Source organism: Crocodylus siamensis, chromosome 10 (genome assembly GCF_052110815.1).
Source record: "Crocodylus siamensis isolate JL-2025a chromosome 10, ASM5211081v1, whole genome shotgun sequence".
Classification (NCBI taxonomy): Eukaryota; Metazoa; Chordata; order Crocodylia; family Crocodylidae; genus Crocodylus; species Crocodylus siamensis.
In genome coordinates, this window is record NC_143404.1 from 5,971,510 (window position 1) to 5,994,184 (window position 22,675).

A 22,675-nucleotide genomic window follows, 5' to 3' on the forward strand; every position below is an offset into this window, starting at 1 on the left:
AAAGTTCATGAATATTCAAAAGGGAAAATTCTCCAATTTCCCCAAGTAGCAACAACTAGAACAAAATATTCTGAAAGTCCATCTTCAGGAGCCAAACTCTGATCCAACACAGATGTAGCTACATACTGTAAATGGGGGAGATTAAAGTTATATATTGTTTCTCTTTCCTTATCATTCTTAACATTTTTGAGCATTTTTATGGGTTAGCCACATCTTGTTTGCTTGTATGAATGTAAATGTACATATAAATGAATACTTTTGGTCAAGGTCTGGCTTTCTCCTAGCATAAACTGGACATTTCCATCTAAGGTTCAAAGGGTAAAATGAGCTAAACCACACAACTTTTCAGAGCTATTGAACTGCATAATAAAGAAAATATGCAGCCTAAGCTTATTGCTTCCAGTTTAACAACGGAAATAAATGCTTATTTTGCATGGCTAAGAACTACAGGCGATCCACTTTTACTTCATTTGAAATGTCTTATGAAATACTGACTCAAGAGCTTGTATGCAAATTTGAGCATGTTTGTGGGAGAAAAATGAAACCTAAGATGGATTGTAGCTCCCATTGAAGTGAGTGCCAAACCCGGTTAGCTTCAGTGGGAACAGGAAGCGGCTGCTCCTCCAAATACACGGGCTGCCTCAATGGACTATGGTCTGCAGAAATCCCGGGAATCCAAGGGAAGAATTCCCACTCGGACTCCGGTTACCGAAACCCTCCGTCCCCAAAATAGCCAGCGTGGCTCTCCACAAATACTCTCTGCAGGACAAGAGAAATGCCGCTTGGATCTGTATAACTGAAGATGCAGCAGATCCGGCCCAGTCCTGCCCTTTCTAGAAATTAACCCATCATTGATGGACCTTAATTTTTACAGTGCAGAAAAACGCTTGAACAAAACCCGAGTAGGTACAAGGCTTACAGTTAACATTTGCTAGTTTTTCCTAACACTTTCGGGCAACTATGTTACTTGGAAAGCATCTCTCAGTTACCACCTACAATACTAAGGGCAGCTGCCTATTCTGTAGTCACCTTGGCTAGTTAATCGGTAAGACAAAATGAAGGAAGTTTTAAAGGGACTCACTCCAACAGATTCCTGTTGTGGGTTCAATGCCCTTTCAAGGGGAAAGGGAAAGCTCTTTCCTAGGGCTCCCTAAGATACAGCCTTTTTCAGTCTCCCCCTCCTGAGAAGACCCCCCAAAGCCTGCTCTAGTGTGGTTTCACAACAGGCTTGGAGAACACGGCTCTTCTCCGACCGTGGCTCCCCAGTGATCCATAGCATCCCCCCCGCCCACCTGTGTGGTCAGCTCCCAGAAAGGAAGGGGTGTTTCCTTCTTTAAAAGGAAGGGTCCAAATGCCAACAGACAAACCATCCAAACAAAGAGTCTTTATTGTGCCAGTCCCGTCCCCTCTGTCCCCCGCAAGACCTAGCCTTTCTCTGGTCTGTCCTCCCTGGAATGACCCTTTTTCCACCTCTGGCTCTCAGAGCCTTACTCTGTCCTTTAGCCCGGTCAGCCATGCTTGCAACGAAAATAAGAACAAAACTATCGTGTTTACCTGTGGACAACACTCGCCCCATGCAATGAAACATTATGTCCCAGAGAACGAATCGGGGCCAGACTGGATGAAAAGGGCATATAGATGTCCTGCTTATGAAACGACTTACAGCAAAGTATGTTCATGTGGATCAGCCTCCCCAAAGCGTTCCCAAGAAGTATCAGCTAGACCTCAGCCCACTCGCACCTTTTCGTCATAATTCCCATTTCTGATTCTCCAAATGTGGAAAGAAAACTGCTGGGATAGCTGGCACCTACAACGGCTGTCATTGGTGCGAAAATAATTGACCACATGACGTGTCGGAGTTATGCAAGGGAAGTTTCCTGCATGATCCAGACGCACCCATTTTCAGCTGAAAAAGATGTCTGGCAGCAGAAACGAAGTAATAGTTGTACACCAATAATCATACAAACTTACTCACATTTGCCATGAAAACAGCAGGGGCCACTCCCTTATTGCATAATGTTTGTGTCACTTGACAGCAATGCTCATGCAACTATGTAAAATATTATGTTATTTAATTGTATAATGAACGATGTAACTCCAAAGAGAAATGTGATTAATGAAACAGCATATAACCCACCCACCTCAAAAATATCATATTACTCTCCACTTGGGTTACTCGAAAATCATGTCTGGAAAATTGTCCTATCAAGTTCTGTAAGGGAGAAGGAAAAAGAAGATGCTTATTTAGCAATTGGTGGACGTTCCTGGAATTTGCTGAAAAAGAGTCTTCTCCTGCCTTCAAACAGGAAAGTTTGAGAAACTTCTTTGTTTACCATGCAAGCTCTACGAGTTAACAATTAGGACTACGCTGGGAATTCATTTGAAATCCAAAGGCAGACGTGGTAGAAGATAAAGAGCCTTGTATTATGCAGAGTGCTGAGAAAAGAGCAGGGGTGAATTAACAAGTGGGTTATACCTAGAGATGAAGACGTTCAAAAGCGTAACATCAACTCTGAAATGCAAAGGAACCGCCCAGGATTGAAAGGAAGAGAAGAAGAGAACACACGACTCCACCATGGACACTGACTTGGGTTCGGGGAGCACTGTGGATGGAGGAGACACATCTGTCTTTAGATGCACTGGGGGGATTGGCTGTATCGTTAAATGCAGGATTCCTTACTTAAGACATTGGATTCTTTAATAAAGTTAAAAAAATAGCCATGTCTGGATAAGCCCCTGCAGTTTTGTCTATATTGAGTAGTAATGGCCTCTTAACCAGTCCTCTCCACCATGGTATGGTCTTACGTGACATCCCAGGGACTTTTTTGTCACTACCTTCAAGTGTATTTTTTGTGGTAGGTGCAAATGGTTCTTACCAACTACCTTCTCTAACAGCTCCTGGTGCTTGTGCTTTCCCTATCTAAGAGCTGAGAAGCATGATTGAGAATCACAGAATGACAGAAAATTCGGGAGGTTGCATCTAGCCCAACCCCTGCTCAAAGCAGGACCAGCCCCAACTACATCATCCCAGCCAAGGCTTTGTCTACCCGGGTCTTAAAAACTTCCGGGATTGCAGAGTCTGCAACCTCTCTGGGTAACCTGTCCCGGTGTTTTACTACCCTCCTAGGGAGAAAGTTTTTCCTGATATCCAACCTCAACCTCCCTTGCTGCAACTTGTGACCTTTGTTCCTTGTCCTGTCTTCTGCCCCCACTGAGAACAGTCCAGCTCCATCCTCTTTGGACCCCCCTGCGGGGAGTTACAGGCTGCTGTTCAATCCCCCTCCGTCTTCTCTTCTCCAGATTGAATAAGCCCAGTTCCCTCAGCCTCTCTTCACAAGTCCTGTCCCCCAGCTCCCGAACCATTTTCGTTGCCCTCTGCTGGACTCTCTCCAATTTGTTCACATCCTTTCTGCAGCGGGGGGCTCAAAACTGGACACTACTCCAGATGTGCCCTCACAAATGCCAAATAGAGGAGACAATTTGTTTGGCAATATATTGTATTTGAATTTGTTTGATAATATATTTTATTGACCCAACTATATTCTGTCTATAAACAGACAGAATAGGTTCAGAGGCTATTGCCTTAAGCAAAGCTGAATGTAAAGAAAATTGCGATGCTGAAACAACCAGTGTGAATTTGGGGATGTCTTATTTTGTGGTACGATGACTGGGTCATGTCTCACATACTTAGGATACTACTTCATGGCTGACTGCTGTGGGATGGGCACTTTAACCCTGACCTAAGATTTCCAGTGGGAATGCAAAAGCCCAAGCACATTTGTTCCTTGCTCAAGTTCATGATCTGCTGCTTTGAATACCTGGAGTAAAGCAAGAATAGCGTATAACACAGGACAACACGCAGGAGGGCGTCACTGAAATTAGTCCGGATTGGGAGGCAATAAGCAAAGGAAAAACACTGAAAACTCCTTCAGCTCTCCTTGCCTCTTCCCTCTGTCGGGTGGCACGGCTTCCAGTAATGGCAACACGAGTTGCACCTACGCGGGGCAGAATGGACACTTGCGTTTAATTACCACCCCCTGCATGCTCCGAGGGAGGCAGGTTCATTAAGGGGATGTAGAGTGCGTGGTGTCTTTTTTTCCCCCCACTGCCTCTTTTATAAACTGGCTTAGTCTTGGGTGTTGTGCCTTAAGCAAGCCCATTCATGGAGCGTCTGCCTGGTGCCTCCTTTGTGTCTTCACCAGCTGCTGCTGTCCCCAAGACCCTCCCCGTGTCTCCCTAAGCACAAAGGGGACCGCGTACTTAGGCTTAATTAACCCGCTTCTGGATTTTACATGTGGCTGGCTAGAGAGGATGCATGTCTTCCCCGGTACTCCTCCTCCCTGTCACAGATCTTAGATTGGACTAAGACCTTTGCTGGAGCGGGGAAGGGGCTATAAACCCACATACTTCCCTATGTAGGGAAGGTAAGATATCCAGATGATATACTCTGCCCACCCAGGTTATTGGGCCCGTAGGGCTGGAGCTATGGGTGACTAGGGAATTAGAGAAAAATCTGGGTGCACAATTTGGTTTGAACTGAGTGTCCATTAAAACAATGGGACATAACTGCTAGAGCAGCAAGTCACCAAGATGAACGTTGTTGCCATAAGGTGTAGCATGGAGTGTGTTTTTAAGTTGGAGGGATTCTCCCTCTACCCCATGACAGACTATACGTTTTACTTTTTAGTGTATTATTGTGCGCAAAATGTCAGGTGCCTTTTGATAACTTCTGTAAGCACTGTTAGACGTTCCTGATCCTCAGACTGGCAGTGTGGAAGATGATTAAGAAAAGCTATTTCTGATGGGGAAATTCCCCAATGTCTGCATCTCGCTAAATGGTTTATCATTCTTACCCAGTCTGGGTGGTGGCAACAGCAGGGTGTTGAATTTGTAGGCAAAAGCGTTCCTCTTTGGGTTCATCCAGCTGGATTTATCAATAAGAGTAAAATGCAGTTATTTAGTCTAAATAGAAGTATATTTAGTGGCTTAAAATGTGTTGTTGATACGGCCATTATTGCATCATGCTGCTGCATGGCAGACGTTAGCTCACCTTCCGTCTGATGCATCCCGTCACACAGCTGTATATACATTACCAGTCTCAAAGCACTTTCTTCCCTCCCCAGTCAGTTTTAATCAACTAATTTCTTAGCAGGAAGAAGTTTTCCCACCCCCAGCCTTACCCATCTGAATGACGAGAAATACTGCAAAGAAGTGCTAAGTAACTCTACAGCTCCTGCTTGTAATTAAAGCCATGATGTAGCAGAGTCAGGAAGGGTGGCAGAAGGTGGGAGGTGCACTGGCACTGAAAACAAGTATGACTTCAATAAGTAATTTTCAGCGTAAACTCATCTCTTTCTTGAACATAATCCTACAGATCAGAAGTCATTTTTGCTTTATTCTAAATATTGCTGCTGTCACTTATGACAGAGAAGCAGCAGGTGCACATGGTATGGGTGCACATTGCAGGAAAAATACTTAACATATACGATAAAACGGCAGGGAAGTCACTTTGCTTAGGGGCTGAGGTTCTGGATGCCACTGAGGTTCCTGGTTGTGTCATATGTTACAACAGTTTCATTGCCAACAGTGCGAGGATCACTTCCTTAGGCAGGAGGTCCAGGAGAGGAGAGGTCTGATGGAGAAGGGAATAAAGAAACCACTACAACAATTGTGAGTCAGTCATTGGAGACGGCTGGATTTATATGGGAAGCAGAGCTTCCCTATTCCAGCTTGCTTTACCAACAGGTTCTGCTAAGAGGACTGTAAGGAAGATTCAACGGAAAGGTGAAGATTAAGACAAAAACGCTAGTTTTGTGGAAATCAAAGTTGCTGTAAAATCCATATGGTCACTCTATGGAGGAGCATTCAGCTCCTTTGCGCTGGCAATCATGGAGCAGAATACCAGCACGCCTATTCCTCCAGCAAAGCTAGCTGTGTTAGGGGCAAGAGGCAGCAACAAAAATACCAGACCTTTCTCTCCATTTAATTACCTCCTCATACAGCAGATCTGGTGCCCTCCACTCATGTAACACCTCCGTGCATACAACCACCACTTTCCTGTTCAGTTTTGCTGGCAATTCCACTAATAGACCTTAAATGTCAGCATTGTTATTCACAAATATCACGCCACGAGTTTCCCTTCAGACCTCTTTTTCCTCAAAGAAAGACTCCAGTCCCTCATTTCCCGACTTGAACTAAGTGAATCCACCTGCCAGTATGACCCAGCCATAATGATCCTGCCAGGTTCAACTGCCTGATGACAGAAAGGCTCAGGAGATGAGCTATATATTGCCATGCAAGCCTTCAGTCTACAAAGTATGACACCAAGCTACCAGGAAAACTCAGTCTGCACCGTTCATTCTTTTTAGGTAGCAATCTTGAGTCTTTCTGCCTCCAGAACCAATTCAGTAGCATTTCTGTAAGTAATTTCTACAGAAACTGAGGGGACAGATGATATGCTTTTATGCATCTTACACAGAATTTAACTGCCTTCTTGCTATAGCTAGGTGGAGTCTCTCCAGCACTGTGCAACATACTCACTGTTTTGGATTTGCTGACCCTGCAAACAGATTGATTTGGTTAATAGTTGAGCATTAGCTTGGTGCATTTCTGAAAGTGAGTTGTGTTTTCTTGGCTGCTGCTGGGCTGGTTTCTGCACAGACACTTCCATTGTTATACAAGACAGAACAAATAATGTTCTCTGCCCACATCCTTGCTTATTTGTTGGCCCCTTTTGTGAATAAAGTATATGTTTCCCCCAAAAAGTAATTGTTGGAGCTCTGCATCCAGCTGTTAACAGCTGGGCATGTTGGTGACTGGATGCTGTGCTGTTCCCTGTGCAACCTTTGCACGTGGCATCTAGAATGTCTGAGTTTGACAAGAGAAATCTGTCACTGGATGTACCTTGTCCCCATAGGCTTCCCGTACAGTAGGCTTCACTACTGAACTGTCGTTTGTGGGGAGGGGAGTAGGGCCCAGAGCAGGGGGATTGTAAATGGATTTTACAAACCAAGTATTCCTAATTGCAAAATGATTCTGCCAAAAACCCTGCAGATTTTGGCTCCTCAAACATGAAAAGTTACTGGAGAAAATTGATGGGGGTATTTCTTTACCTCTCCTCCCGGTAAATGTGGTAGCTTCACCTGATTCTTGTTAATGGAAGGCATATCTTTCATGGCCTGAGTTTCTGGATGGCTAGGTATTGGTTTGGGAATCCCAAAGGTAGCCCAGACCATTTTTTTCAATGGAAAACTTAGACAAGGAAAGTTTATTGCATACTCCCTGTGACCTTAGTCTCTTTTGAAGATGAAAGGAGCAATGGCCATAAACTGTTGGAGGATGGATTCAGGTTGGATGTAAGGACGAACTTCTTTACAGTGTGGGTGACCAGAAGCTGGAGCAGACTTCCTTCCCCAGGATCAGCTCCAGGTGGCGGGAAGTGGATACAAGGCCATATGAGGCAGGCAGTGCCCTGGCTCTCCCACTTGCAGATGAGCTATTCCCTTTCAGCCGTGTCTCATTACGGGTAGGGTTTGCAGAAGGGCCAAACGGACCTTAGTCTCCTTTGAAGATGAGAGGGCCAATTTCCATCTGAACACGTAAGATAGTTCTGAAAATGGAAGAGAGTCCAAAGCACTTGTGCCTCTTAGAAAAGGTGATCCAAGGTGGGCTTTGGCTCAGTTGCTCTCGGTCTTTATAAACACTTTAAACTCCGCTGGCGTGTGGCTCGGTTGTTATTACGTGAGCAAAGCTGCTGCCTTGCACCTCATGTATGGTCACTGATTTCATTGCACAGTGTGGGTAATTGGGTAACTTTTGGCAGCCACTTTGCACATGTGTAATTGGCTGGCTAGGTTCAAAGAGAAATCCCAGCTTCCCCAGTCAAATCAAGGACCAGGAGACTCCCTAGTAATATCACAGCTGCAGTTTGTACCCTTGGCAGAACAGAGGGACAAAGACCAGCCTTTGATTTCTCCTAGATCTCCCCAGTCTGTGAAATAACCTGAATAACCTAGAAATCTTCCAGTTTATTTCAGCTGAAGAAACAGCAGGCTTTATTCTGAGTTCCGCTTAGTTTCTGGAACGGCCGCGGTTTCCCCGGCTTGTCTGAACACAAAGACTACGTTCAGGTAGGATATAATTGTAACTCTTCCGCCAGGCGCTAGTCAGCAGTAACAAGAGCGGGGTTCAAATTTTGGGGCACCCAGTAAGTTTTCACTGTGGCTCGAGCCCCCTCCCAGAAATCTGGGATCGTTGCATTTGGCTGGGGTGTCCTGTATAAGCAACACCCCCTCCCGGCTAGCCGTGCACACACAGAGGACAGATTTAGTACAGGAAACAAAGGTAAGGAAAATGCCAAATGCAATCTAAAACACTACCAACTACAAGGCATAGTCTACAGGTTGCGCCCTCTTGGGGAGGCTTCACCCATGCCCAGCAATCCAGGACTTGGGGCTCACCCAAAAGGCAGCTCCAAGGGCCTGCACCCATATACCTGCCCTTCAGCAATGGGCTGGAGAGAGGGACCCACACTGGAGAGTCCTTTGAGTTGCTCCTTGGGTTTGCTGCATCGCGGGGAGCGCAGTAGGCCTGTGCAGAGCCCCCCATGCAGCGTGGGGCAGTGGGGGGCAGCAGGGATCACCTCCCCGCCCCCCTTGCCGGCAGCACCCAGTGAGCACCAGGGCTTTTCTTTAAAGGGTGGGAGCTGGAGTGGGCAGGGCAGCCTTGGGGGGGCTGGGGAGTAGGGGGTGGGGAGGCTGGCAGGGGGTCTCCCACCCTGCTCCCCTGCCCCTAGTACTTGCCCACTTGGAGTCAGCTGCAGCTCCCTGCTGCAGCCACCGGGGGCTGCCCAAATCATCAAAGCTCTCCGAATATTTTCTGAAGATTTGGGGAGCTTTGAATCGATTCAGACCTTTAAATAGGTCCCCTGATTTGACTCAGATTCGGCCACCAAATCCGGCCAAATCTCCTTCTAACCGAATCACCACCTGATACTTTGCACAGCCCTAGAGTGCAGGTCCTTCTGCGTCGCAAGGGGCCCCTCGTTGCTCCCTGAGAAGCTGTAGGGTGCCGATCCCCACGTCCACATGGTGGCTTTGAGGGGTTAGCTACAACTTTCGTCAGCATATCACACCCCAGAACTCCTAGTCCCAATCCCAGCTCTGTTGGGGCAGAAAACTGCAGAAGAACTCACAGAAGGGCCAGCCAAACTGCAAAAGGGTCGAAACTGCAGCTAGCGCCCAACCACACTGCTTGGTTGGGACAAAGAGCTACAAAAGCAACAACATGTGCCAGGCTCAAAATGTGCTAGGCCCCAAGCCAGGTTGAAATGTGCAGCAAACATACAGCGGGGCTCGGCTACACAGTTACGCGGAGATGCAACAGCTGTAAAACAACAAAAGGGAGACTCGGGCCTGTCCTGCAGCCTGGACATTGAGGTTGTTTATACATGTGCTTGGGGGAGCACTTTAATTAAAGCACCAGGAGTGTCACGTGTATCAGCATCCTCATGCTGAAAAATGGCAGCGGGGGCACTTTAACTAAAGTTTGTCGAACGAGCTGTAGTTAAAGCGCCCCCACTGTCATTGTTCACCGCGAGGACGCTGATACACATGACACTGGAGTCGGCTGGAGCGTGTAATTACAGTGTGTCGGAGCAGCGTCGCTGCATGTGTATAGGCACCCACAGTTATGCTGAGACATCACAGCTGTGAATCAACCGAAAGTGGGCCAGGGCTATGCCGGACAAGAACTGCCAGAACTCCCTTTGCTTTGGGGATTAATACCCGCACAGCATTATCCCACCCAAGGCCTTAAGCCTAGCTCAGATCTGCCAGGCCGTTAATTCTGGCCAAAACTGCCAGCAAGACATATAGCTGGGGCTCAGCCACACAGCTTGGCTGAAACCAAAAGAAGTTGCGACAGCAACTAAAACGTGCCAGGCTCTCAGCCCTGGCCCAAAGTGCGCCAGCAAAACTGTCAGGCTCCAACCCTCGCTAATCTGTTCCTGGGATTAATACCCCCTGGGTATTATCCCACTCGAAACCTAGACAAACAGAAGGGGAAAGAAGAGGGAGAGAATAGGGGTCTCAAGCCCTGAGACAGACTGTCTTTCCCTTCGCATAGCTTCAGTTCGCTTCTCAGTGAAGAAGAGAGAGCCCCCCCACCCTGCATGGGGAGCAGTTTCTCCAGCTCCCAATCTAGATTTTTAGGTCTCAGCAGCCCCAGGAGAAAAAAAGAGAGACCTGCGTCCTAGCTGAGAAGTTTTATGTACCTGGCGTGACGTCGCATAAGCTTTTCCAACCAAGGCTTGCCCTGATTACGGCTTTTTCTCTTAACCAATTCATTTTTTAAAAAAGGACACTGCCCTGTTAGCCAATTAGGCTAGGGGTCTGCTGCCTCCTGCTTACGTGACTGGCCCCCATGCCCTTCTGTTTACACTGAGCAACAAGGCAATCCCCAGACAATAGGCCTAACAAAAGCCCCAGGTATCTGCCTACGTGCAGTATCTCCTCTCCCTTCCAGCTTACCCAAGCAGGGGAGAGAAAACAAGATCTGATACTCAAATATGGAAGACAAGGGTACATGCAGCACAGCAGAAAACACACACACACACACACACATATTTAACTAAAACCATATATGACAACATACCTAACAATGGCTTGTACATTTGGTGTGGGTTACATAGTAAATCAGCTATCACCTAGCATCATCCAGCTGTTTTCAGGCTCTGCTTTGGATATTTCCCTGGCTTGATGCTAAGGATGCATGCTAGATCTTGTTCTAAAAGTGTATTATGAAGCACTCTCTTTCTAAGCTTCAGGAAAGGGCAGAGGGGAGGGAGAGGAAGCTGGAAGTGAGTTGGTGCATCATGAGCTTCCCCACATGTTGGTCAGATGCTTTTGTATCTCTTTCTGTTGTGTGCAGACTTTGCAGGTTTGGTTGCTTCTAGTTGTTTGTAGTTTCAAAGTGTTTTGAAGATATCCAGAGCAATCTTGAGAGAGAGGATGGAGTTACCAGGGCAGAGGGCACTTAGAAATGCAAGTTCAATTGTCAGCTCAGGCACAGACTTCCTATGTGGCCTTGTGCAAATTGCTTAATTTGCTCTTGTGCCTTAGTTTCATGTCAGCAGGTGAGCTGATACTTCACCAGCTCATGGGGATTATGTGAGAACAACGTTCATTCATGACATTGATGGTCTTAGACATACAGTGATGGCTGCATGTGGACCAAGACAGTTATTGGTTTTTGTTTAGTTGTTGGTTTTTGTTTAGCTTTCTAGAAAATATGAAAAGATACCTAAATAGATTAATCTACCCAAGTCCAAAAGAGAGGAGGAGGACGGGTGGGGTTTGCAGTTTAAGATCCAAATGTAGGCAAAGAGCCAACAAATGTTTTAACTAAAACAATGTTGGTGTGTTTGAATTGCTAGCAAGCAACAATTTCCACCATTTTTTTAAGTCACCAAGAAAATGATATGGTATAAGAACAAATAAAACTGTAGTAGTTTCATCATTTCATCCAAAGCATGTAAACAGTAATGCTTGCCAGCCACCATCATTCATGTGACTGTACTTAGCTAGAAATTCAGTCATGGAGGATTAAGGGTTTTCTTTGGACTGAACTCAAAAATAGGTTTGGTATACTGTAGAAGTCACTGTTTCGCTACTCTTCTCCTGAAAACCTTGAATTTTAAAATGGGCACAGGTACTAATGCAAATACCCATAAACTCTTTGCTCTAGTTAAGTTCAGCACAACTCATTCCAAAAATCTTAAATGCAGAGGTATGCAGGAGGGTGGTGCATGTATTACAAGCAGTTAGAAACTTGGACTATGCAGTGCACATATAACATTGTACATTTATGTCAGCTTCTTTAAAAACACTTCAAATAGAAGTGAGCTGCGGAGACGGCTTGTATTTTGTGGGATCTGAGCTGTGCCAAGCCACATGAGACGTGGAATGATTGTATACTGGTCCTTAATCCAACCAGAGCTGAGATGTGTTAGTGCAAACTGTCAGAAGAGAGTATTAGACCCTAGATAAACAGGAGTTTATTCTTTGAAGCACCTCAATCCAAAGTCCACCATAAGTGGAAACCATCACAATATTATTACTCCAACAGCTTGACCCATTCTGGAAGCACTTTCTGAAGAGGGATACACACATGAAATAGTTATACGAGCAAGAAATACTTGCTTGAGAACAGCTATCAACAAATGCAAGTCTGACTGGAGCGAATGCTTTTTAGAAGTGTCCTACCCAAAGGCGAACATTTTGAGTATGATGTTATGTTTCTGTAATACCATCTGTATTTCCCTTCTAAAAAACCTAAAAACTTCCAAACCCTTAAAATCCATCCTTTTCCAAAAAAGTTAGCAGGGAGCTGGAAGCCAAAAATCAAAGAGATTTCACAATTATTTTCTTTTTCCCTGAACAATAGTCCATTTGGAAGAAACCTCGTTTTTCCTGTTGCCAAGAAGCCCTTGCAATATCTTTTCAGAGTTGCCTTGCAGAAGAAACAGCAGAGGGAAAAAGCAAACTTCTTGCCCCAGCCTGAATAAGAGCTCAAGTCTACAAGTGGTGCCTGGAGTGGATGGTTACTAAAACCCTCACTGTAAAGGGAGACAGAGATTGTGACAGTGCCGCGTCTTTACTGCTTAGTCATAACGATGGCACTTCTTCTCGTGGAGTCAGCAATGACCCAGCGTGTTGTAGGAACACTGTGCTGTTGGAACTGGGTCTTTCCAATATAACATAAAACAGAGGTCATGATCTTGTGATTCCAATCCAGTGACATTTTTCAAAAGGTTAAAAGTCTGATCCTGGCATCCTGGTCGAATTCCACTCAGAGTTATTACAGGCCTAATGTTCATTTGAAACTACAGGGGGACATTTTATCTTCCTCATGGTCACTAACACCATGGCTTTGTGTCCATATCCCACTGTTTTACTTGCCGAAGAAGTCCTGTTAACACCCAGGGGACTATTTGGCTTGGGGCAGAAATGATATGTAAACTGCTATAAAGTGATCAGAAACTGGTTCAGATCTGTAACACAACAGAAGTTCAGTGCACATAAACCACTTCAAAGTGCAAAAATGATGTAGTAGCAGAACTGATTTTAATGAGGATATTTCTCAGTATCTGCCCCAAGCATATGGCACTTTTAAAAAGTGCTACATATTTTTGGAGCAGGAAAATAAGTTGAGTTTGTTCATAGTTGCATTTTTTACCCCAAGCATCTTAGCATATTCTAGTGTAGCAACCGAAGGCTGCGTAGGTTGTCTGAAGTTATTTTCTCTGGCTGTGTACATGCTAGAACTACAATTGATGCTGGTGCCAACTTCAGTTAAACATGGATGTGGTCAGAAAGCCCCACTTCCCTGAGTATAGGCCATACTGTATCTCTTCCCTGAGTAGCTTGGACAGGACTTTCAGAAACTGATAGCCTATAAGTGCAGAGAGCAGCATGTAGTCATTTCATTGAATCTTCTGTATGGCATGGGGCATAGACTCTCCTAAATTAATTCTTGCGGGAGTTAAAACACTTCTACCTTGAAGGCAGAATTTGAATCCTGCTACAACTTGTTTGTCTAGGGACGAAACTAGAACACAGGGCGACGTAGCTCAGTATCAGCTGGTCCAAAACAATTTGGGGGGAGAAGGGGTGGTTTCCAACAAAATGAGAAAATAAAGCATATTTTGATCCAAACTAGACTGAGAATTATTTTTTCAGGGATTCTATTTGCTTTTAAAAAGCTAGAATAATTTTGGAAGTGAAATGTTCTGATTCTCACCTTTCTTGTTGTTTTGGTGTTGGGAGTACATTTTTCAGCCAAAATCTTGCCCAGAAAGTTTTGCTCAGCTCTGCTACACATCAGTTCGTTAGACTTGGCTGCCAGGTAAGGATTCCTGTGTGAGAAATAGAATTGCAAACAAAATACATTAACAAATGCCTGTTGCTATGATGTCAGCCTTTATTTCCCTATCCAGTATAGTAGCAGAGACTGGACTCCCACGTAATAACAGCAGAGGCAGGAGATCTTTAGAGCCTACGAGTGATCCCTGTGTACTTTTTTAAGTGTCCAGTTCCGCGCGGTGTTGAATGTGCTCAACTCCTGCTGAAGGCAACAGCAGTGGAGATGATCAGCATTTGGTCCTACTGTATATGGACACCTATGGTGCCGATTACTGATGTAGAAACCTCCAGAATACTATTCAACCAATCTTTTCTTTGTTAGAAGTCCATCCGTGTGGATTTATACAATGTGCCCATACTCACGCTTGGACTGTGATTCAGAGACAATGTACTTTTGTGCTCTGTAGGGTAAATATGCTGCTTTAAAAAAAAAGTTCAATCTCTTATTCCACAAGCTCAAGCAATGTTCCTGTTCATATTTTGTTGCCTTCTGTACAGCTGTGGTCAGTTGTTGACAACACAACTTCAGAGAGTGCAGCTGGTTTTACAGCCTAGGAGTCTGGAATTCATTAGTGGAAATTTTCTGACTTTTTTTTTTATCCCCTGGCTTAGCTGCAAGAAGTCAAAGCAAACAGAACTGAAAGCTCAAATTGAGGGGCGTAAGTTTGAACTCTTCTCCACTGAGGAAGCAAAGAGACAGAACTCAAGCAGTCTTAAAATGAAGTTTTTCCTGGTGAAGCTTTTTCCCCCAAATAGATTCTTATTTGTCCAGTACCAAGACAGTGATGGCTCCTTATAGCTAAACCTGCCAGTTCACTCTGATGCCTTAGTGGAGGGGGCTGAGGGGAGTGGTGTTAATTTATTCACTGGAGAGTTGGAACTGCACAGATTTGCCTGCAAAGATCTTATTTTGCAGGAAGAAACACACGGGAATCCTGTGCAGAAACACAAACTAAGCAGTTTTAACTTGTGACCAGATCTGACCGGTCGCATAGATTCCTGACTTGTATCGATCAGCTCTACCTGTCTCAGGAAGTATACGGGCTGACCGGAGGAAATACGCTCCTAGATTTAGTTATGGCCAAGGGGGATGACCCGGTACATGATCTGACGATAGAGAGTAACCTAGGCAACACTGACCACAACACTATCACTTTCACTGTCCACCGTAGGGCTGGGAAATCTGTCAGGAAGGTACACGTTCTTGACTTTAAAATAGCTGGCTTCAAAAAGCTAAGGACTTTAGTGAGTAATGCCCTACGGGATCACAGACCACAGGGAAAGTGTGGATGAAGAGTGGCCGTTCCTCAAGGACGTGAGCCTCGGCGCACAGAAGTTGCCCGTACCTATGCGCAAAAAAAGGTGGCATAGGGGCCAGGAGGCCGTTTTGGCTCAGTAGGGAAGTCTCAGATTTTCTGAAAAAGAAAAGGGAGGCTCACCAACGATGGAAGCTAGGAACGGGCCCCAAGGCGAGCTACATCAGATTGGGTCACACCTGTAGGGGGCAAATTAGAAAAGCAATGGCAGAGACCAAATTGGGATTGGCAACCCAAATCAAGGACAATAAGTAGTCCTTCTATAAGTAACATAGGTAACACGAGGAAAACCAGTGGAAATGAGGGACCACTGCTCAGTGCATCTGGACATCTGATTACCGACACCATGGCAAAAACTGAACTCCTCAGCAAGTACTTTGCATCTGTATTGCACCCGTCCAAGAAGGATAGCTTGCCGAATGCAACTGACACAACATAGTCACAGTAGGGATGATCATCTACCGACAATTAATTTAGAGCTGGTGAAAGAACAGCTAGAGAGGCTGGATATCTAAGTCAGCAGGACTGGACAAACTCCATCTGAGAGTGCTGAACGAACTAGCCGAAGTCATTGCAGAATCACTGGGGAACCTGTCTGAGAATTCATGGCGCTCAGGAGAGGTCCCAGAAGACTGGAAGAGGGACAATGCTGTGCCCATCTTCAAGAAGTGGGGGAGAGAGGACCCAGGGAACTACAGGCCAATCAGCCAGCCCTCAGTCCCAGAAAATATCCTTGAAAAATTTCGCAAGGAGTCCGAATGCGGTGAGTTAGTAGAAGGCAAAATTCTGAACAGCCAACATGGTTTTGTCATGGGTAGGTCATGTCTGACTAACGTCATCTCTTTCTATGACCAGGTTACTCACCACCTGGATCAGGGAGATGAGGTTGATGTCATTTATTTGGACTTTGGGAAGGCCTTTGACTTGGTGTCCCATGAGGCTCTCAAGCCAACACTAGGGGACTATGGGCTCAACAATTCAATGGTCAGATGGGTGGGAAACTGGCTTTGGGGTCAGACCCAGAGAGTACTAATAGACGGATCTGTGTCAGCCTGGCAGAAGGTAGCCAGCAGTGTCCCCCACAGTTCAGTACTTGGACAGTGCTTTTTGACATCTTCATCAATGATCTGGATGTGGGATGAAAAGCACTGGCAAAGTTTGCCAATGCCACTAAGCTTTGGGGAAATGCGGCCATGTACCAGGATAGGCTGACGTTCCAGGTGGACCTAGACAGATTAGTTAGATGGGCAGACCAGAACCAGATGCTGTTCAACACTGAGAAGTGTAAAGTGCTCCATCTGGGGAGGAAAAACCCACAATAAACTTGCAGGCTTGGTAGTGCGGCGCTAGCCAGCACCACATCTGAAAGGCACGTGGGGGTCATAATAGACCATAAAATAAATATGAGCTACTAATGTGATGCTACAGTTAGCAGAGCAAACCACATGCTGGCATGCATCAACAGATGCTTCTCGAGCGAAACTAAGGAAATTATTCTCCCGGTCTACTTGGGATTGGTGAGGCTGCAGCTGGAGCACTGCAGCCAGTTCTGGGCGCCGCACTTCAAGAAGGATGTGGAGAAGCTTGAGAGAGTCCAGAGAAGAGTCACTTGTATGATTAGAGGCCTGAAAGGCAAGCCATATGAGGAAAGGCTGACAGATATGGGATTGCCCTGCCTGGAAAAGAGAAGACTTTGGGGGGATTTGATGTCAGTTTACATATATATTGGGTGAGCATCAGAGGCTAAGTGAACAACTGTTCACCAAAGCACCCCAGGGGAAAACCAGGAGCAATGGTCATAAACCCCTAGAAGAAGGTCTCAGACTGGATATCAGGAAAAACTTCTTCATGGTTCATGTGAACAGCTGCTGGAATAGACTCCCAGCAGGGATGGTGCAGGCACCTACACTGGAGACTTCAAAAGGAGACTGGACCCCCACCTTGCAGGGGTTATTTGACCCCAGCGGTCTTTCCTGCCCAGAGCAGAGGGGCTGGACCTGATGATCTCATGAGATCCCTTCCAGCCCTAAACTTCTGTGAATCTGTGACACTGAATCCAAAACAGAGCACCATCCTTTATCAGCAAATCCTGACATCATGGTTCATAGTTTTGAATACAGTAGACTGTATTGGATCCTTATTGAATGGCCCTGGTTCCTGCATCCTTAGAGAGAATAGGTCAGAGCACCCCAGGGGTACAACTTTGAAGAGGCTTGCAATGCAATCGTGTAAAAATGCCACACCAGACGTGAAAGGGCATGAATCCTACAGCCTCCACAAGAGGGGTGAGACCCCAATCCAGTCAAGGCTGACATTACACCATCGTGTACTTCGGGCCTCTTTCTCTAGGGTCTCAGCTTTATTGCTTCTACACGCAAAGCTGGTAATACCAGTTCCATGGCAGTCAGCCCTGTCTTTCTGCTGGGGCCTGTGTTTTTACAAGATTCTGCTTTTCAGAGCACCTGCTGGAAAACAATCCAGAAATGGCTCTTCTCTTCCCAGGATTTTCTGCCAGACCTGGTAGAAAAGAGCTGCTCCTGGAAGCTCTTTCCCAGACTTGCCATGGGCTCTTTCCCTGCACGTACCTTTGCTCCAGGGCCTGCCACAGCACCCAGCCCATTTCTTGGAATGGTTTAGCTTTGTATTGCCTACACAAGCCTCCAAATTCTCCCCCACATCCAGTTAGGTCTTTTGGAGACTTGCTTATCTGATCTGTCAGGTGAGGCTGGGCCATGTTCCCCTTATCAGCATGGACATCCTATGGCGGGTATTAACAGTAAAGTACATTGTACACATTTAGAGAGGGACAAAGCAAAGGGGCTGGAGAAAGCAAAGGGGCTGGAGACAGAGAACTGTGTGCGTGAGATGCATATAATTACACAGCGCAGTGCAGTTTTGTTATAAAGGTTTTATCAGCCTGAGCTGATGAAGGCTGCCTAGCCAGGAGCGCTGGAGTGACTCACACATACCTCGAATCCTCTACATCTTTTAGATCTCCGGTAAATCCCAGAGAAGTTTCTCAGAACTAATGACTACAACAAAACTGCTTTGGCTGGGACTTTCAGAGAGCTTAAAGGAGTTAGGTGAACTTCCCCAGGACTGGGGCACCCGGACCCTTTAAGCTCCTTTGAAAATCCCAGTCTTTGCTAATAATACTTAGCACTTGTTGATCAAAGATCCTGAGGGTAAGCTTCACTGTCCCCATTACTCCAGATGTGGAAAAGGAGGAGTGGAAAGGCCTGTCCAAGGTCTCTCGACAACCCGTCTTTTAAGAAAAGTGCCTGCAGCAGACCTAGTATTGAGCACCGCTGAGCTACGAGTGCAGGCAGCGATGGGCCACGCTGTGCTCGGGACCAGCTAAGCATTACCCCTAGTCAGCACTGGGGTTTCATCTACAATGTCAGCACGGGGCTGCAGCCTGTTACTCAAACGTTGTGCCCTTATCGCCGAGGCAACCTGTAAACAACATAATGCAGAGATGAAAATCAGCGTTATTTTTTTAAAAACTGAAACATGGCAACACAGCAGAGAGCACCTCCCTTTTTCGGGGGAAAGGCCAAAATCCTGCTCATTGCTGGGATTTCCTCTAGTGTGATGCAGCTTAAATAACAAGTGATGCTACGTGGAAAATGCTGTACAATAGTCTATTCTGAGTGTAACGAACGTTTTTGGTTCTGCTTTTTGACTTCCTTCATTTTTTAATTAGTGGAGGCATCAGCAGGAAAAGCAGACGTCTGTTGCCTAACTGCTCATGAGGCCCTGGTGCTTGTTCTCTTATAACCTCTTTTAGGAGTATTGCATATGGCTACCGGGTCATAGGCCAGGTACAGACATTACACTTTTACCGGTATAAGTGATCGGAAACCGGGCGAGTATCAGAAGAGAAGTTCAGCGCGCAAAACTGCTATATGCCTGTAACAGGACAAAAGTTCAGCACACATAGGCTGGTTTAAAATTGGCAGAATCTGGTCCACGATTTGCACCCCCGCCAAAGGGCAAATGTGTGTTCCGTTCACTCCCGATCTACATGACACTTAATGACGCTTGAAAAAAACCATGTCACTCAGATCGATTCTGCCACAGGCTTTTTGAATGTCTGTACCCAGGCACAGAAAAGAAGCAATGGCCGATCTTGTTCTCATTCTGTGTGTGCAAGGAGCAATGCAAAAAAAGATGAAGAAGCAGAACTGATTTTAATGAGAATATTTCTCAGTATCTGCAGCAAGCATGTGGCACTTGTAGCACTTTAAAAAAAGTGCACATATTCAGGTTCTCGAGAATAAACTCCATTTTACCTCAGTATCACGTGACTGCAATTGCTCATATTTTTGGAGCAGGAAAATAAGTTGAGTTTGTTCATAGTTGCATTTTTTACCCCAAGCATCTTAGCATATTCTAATGTTGCAACCGAAGGCTGCGTAGGTTGTCTGGAGTTATTTCCTCTGGCTGTGTACATGCTAGAACTACAATTGATGCTGGTGCCAACTTCAGTTAAACATGGTTGTGGTCAGAAAGCCCCACTTCCCTGAGTATAGGCCATACTGTATCTCTTCCCTGAGTAGCTTGGACAGGACTTTCAGAAACTGATAGCCTATAAGTGCAGAGAGCAGCATGTAGTCATTTCACTGAATCTTCTGTATGGCATGGGGCATAGACTCCCCTAAATTAATTCTTGCGGGAGTTAAAACACTTCTACCTTGAAGGCAGAATTTGAATCCTGCTACAACTTGTTTGTCTAGGGACGAAACTAGAACACAGGGCGACGTAGCTCAGTATCAGCTGGTCCAAAACAATTTGGGGGGAGAAGGGGTGGTTTCCAACAAAATGAGAAAATAAAACATATTTTGATCCAAACTAGACTGAGAATTATTTTTTCAGGGATTCTATTTGCTTTTAAAAAGCTAGAATAATTTTGGAAGTGAAATGTTCTGATTCTCACCTTTCTTGTTGTTTTGGTGTTGGGAGTACATTTTTCAGCCAAAATCTTGCCCAGAAAGTTTTGCTCAGCTCTGCTACACATCAGTTCGTTAGACTTGGCTGCCAGGTAAGGATTCCTGTGTGAGAAATAGAATTGCAAACAAAATACATTAACAAATGCCTGTTGCTATGATGTCAGCCTTTATTTCCCTATCCAGTATAGTAGCAGAGATTGGACTCCCACGTAATAACAGCAGAGGCAGGAGATCTTTAGAGCCTACGAGTGATCCCTGTGTACTTTTTTAAGTGTCCAGTTCCGCGCGGTGTTGAATGTGCTCAACTCCTGCTGAAGGCAACAGCAGTGGAGATGATCAGCATTTGGTCCTACTGTATATGGACACCTATGGTGCCGATTACTGATGTAGAAACCTCCAGAATACTATTCAACCAATCTTTTCTTTGTTAGAAGTCCATCCGTGTGGATTTATACAATGTGCCCATACTCATGCTTGGACTGTGATTCAGAGACAATGTACTTTTGTGCTCTGTAGGGTAAATATGCTGCTTTAAAAAAAAAAGTTCAATCTCTCATTCCACAAGCTCTAGCAATGTTCTTTTCCTTACAGAAGCAGTAAGAAGCATGCAAGAAATTGAGTCTGTCAATCCTTATTAACAAATCTGTTTTGTTTGAACCCGCAGACCAAGGAAACAGGGCTAATGTGAAAATACTTGCTCAGTATCGGAGTTAGAGGGGCTCTGAGGATGACTTCAAGGAAAGAGGATCGGGTCACATGATCCACAATACTTGAACGCAGCAATGGGGTGAGTTAAGGACATGATTTTACTTGTATTGAATTTCCCACTTTCAGATAGTTTACTTCAGACTACACATTTAGTCCACCTTAACTGTGAGTATTCAGACCAAAAGAAGGAAAGCCAAACTTCCTTTGGTAACCAGCACCAGTACTACAAAAACAGGTGAATCTGCAGGTGATCACTGATAGCAAATGCAGGATACCAAAGTACCCTCTCCCCCCTTTGCTGTGATGGCATTCTTTGATACAACACTCAGTACTCTCGCAGGTTTTCCAGAAACAGGTGTATTTACAGGCATGTCGTAGGCAAACCACGATTCTCCTGCTCTATTCAGCATTGGTGAGGCTATCTGGAGGAACATATCCACTTCTGGGCAGTGCAGTTTGAGAGAGGTAGACAAATGAGAGTCCAGTGGACAGCAACAAAAATGGCTATAGGTGTCGGGGATGTGACCAAAGGAGAGGCTGGAAGAGTTGAGTAAATTTAGTTTGAGGTGAGAAGACTGGCAAGGGAGAAGGGAAGGAATTAAAATAAAAATGGGTTGCTTTGAAGAGGATGCTGTTTAGTTATTTTCTGTATCCACAGGAGAGGAGATGCAAAGTAACGGTCTTAAATTACAACATGGGAGACTTAGGTTAGACCTTAGAAAGATCTTCCTAACAATGGGGGTTGTTAAATGCTGGGAAAGATTATCTAGAGATTTGCACTGGAAGTTTTTAGTGCAGGTTAGACCAATATTTGTATATGATGGTTTAAATGGGGATGATCCTGTTTTTACAGGGGGTTGGCTAGGTAACCTTTTGAGGTTTCTTCCAGCTTTTTTATTATTATTTTTTAATGATTTCATAAACCGAATCCCCTACGAATAGCTAGGTAGGGTCCCCATAGAATGACCTAAAAGTAAATCTTTGCCTTACTGCAACAAATGCAACTTTATACTCCATTTACTTAACAGTAAAGAAAACTACTGTTAGGAAAATACGTGTGGGAATTGTTAGTGGTAGTAAAACATTGCAATTTATAGTGGTAAAGTCAGATTTGTAAAGAAGCTGAATGCTTCTTTTTTAAACCACCTTCCAAAGCTTCTGAAAAATCCTTGATGCAGCAAACGATTTCAGACCTCTCCAGTTCAGTTCAATACTCCAGGGTTTTATAATTTTAATGCTTGATTTATGATAGTAATGAATAATGCTTCAAGTGTTTTAGCTCAGAATGAAATGAGGGCCTGGTGAAAGAACATTTTCTTATCCAGGCTGGTGTGTGCCTCTGTGTAAGTATGAAACAGGATTTCAACACCATTGTTTTGAGCAAATTGCATGTCAGCTTATTGTTAGTCCCAAATACCTTCCAGAGACTCACACATGGCAGAGCATGGGGGCAGGAATGACTGGAATTAAACACAAACCTTTACTTACCGTTTTGGCATCTCAGTCTATGGGAAAATATGCCTGCTGTGCTAGAATTCATCATAATTGATTTTTCAACAAATGCCATTTCAAATCCCTAACAAAATCACAGGTTATGCCTTGGGGAAGCCTTTTTCTTTTTTGCTTCATGTGCAAATGTAAACCATGCAGCTGAACTTCACCAAGGATGGAAAGACCCATAATCAAAATGAATTGCGAGTGATGTGGCTGCAGCTGATTACAACAGCGAGGGAAAACAATCCACCTTGGTAACGTACCTTGTCACCTTGCTGCAGAT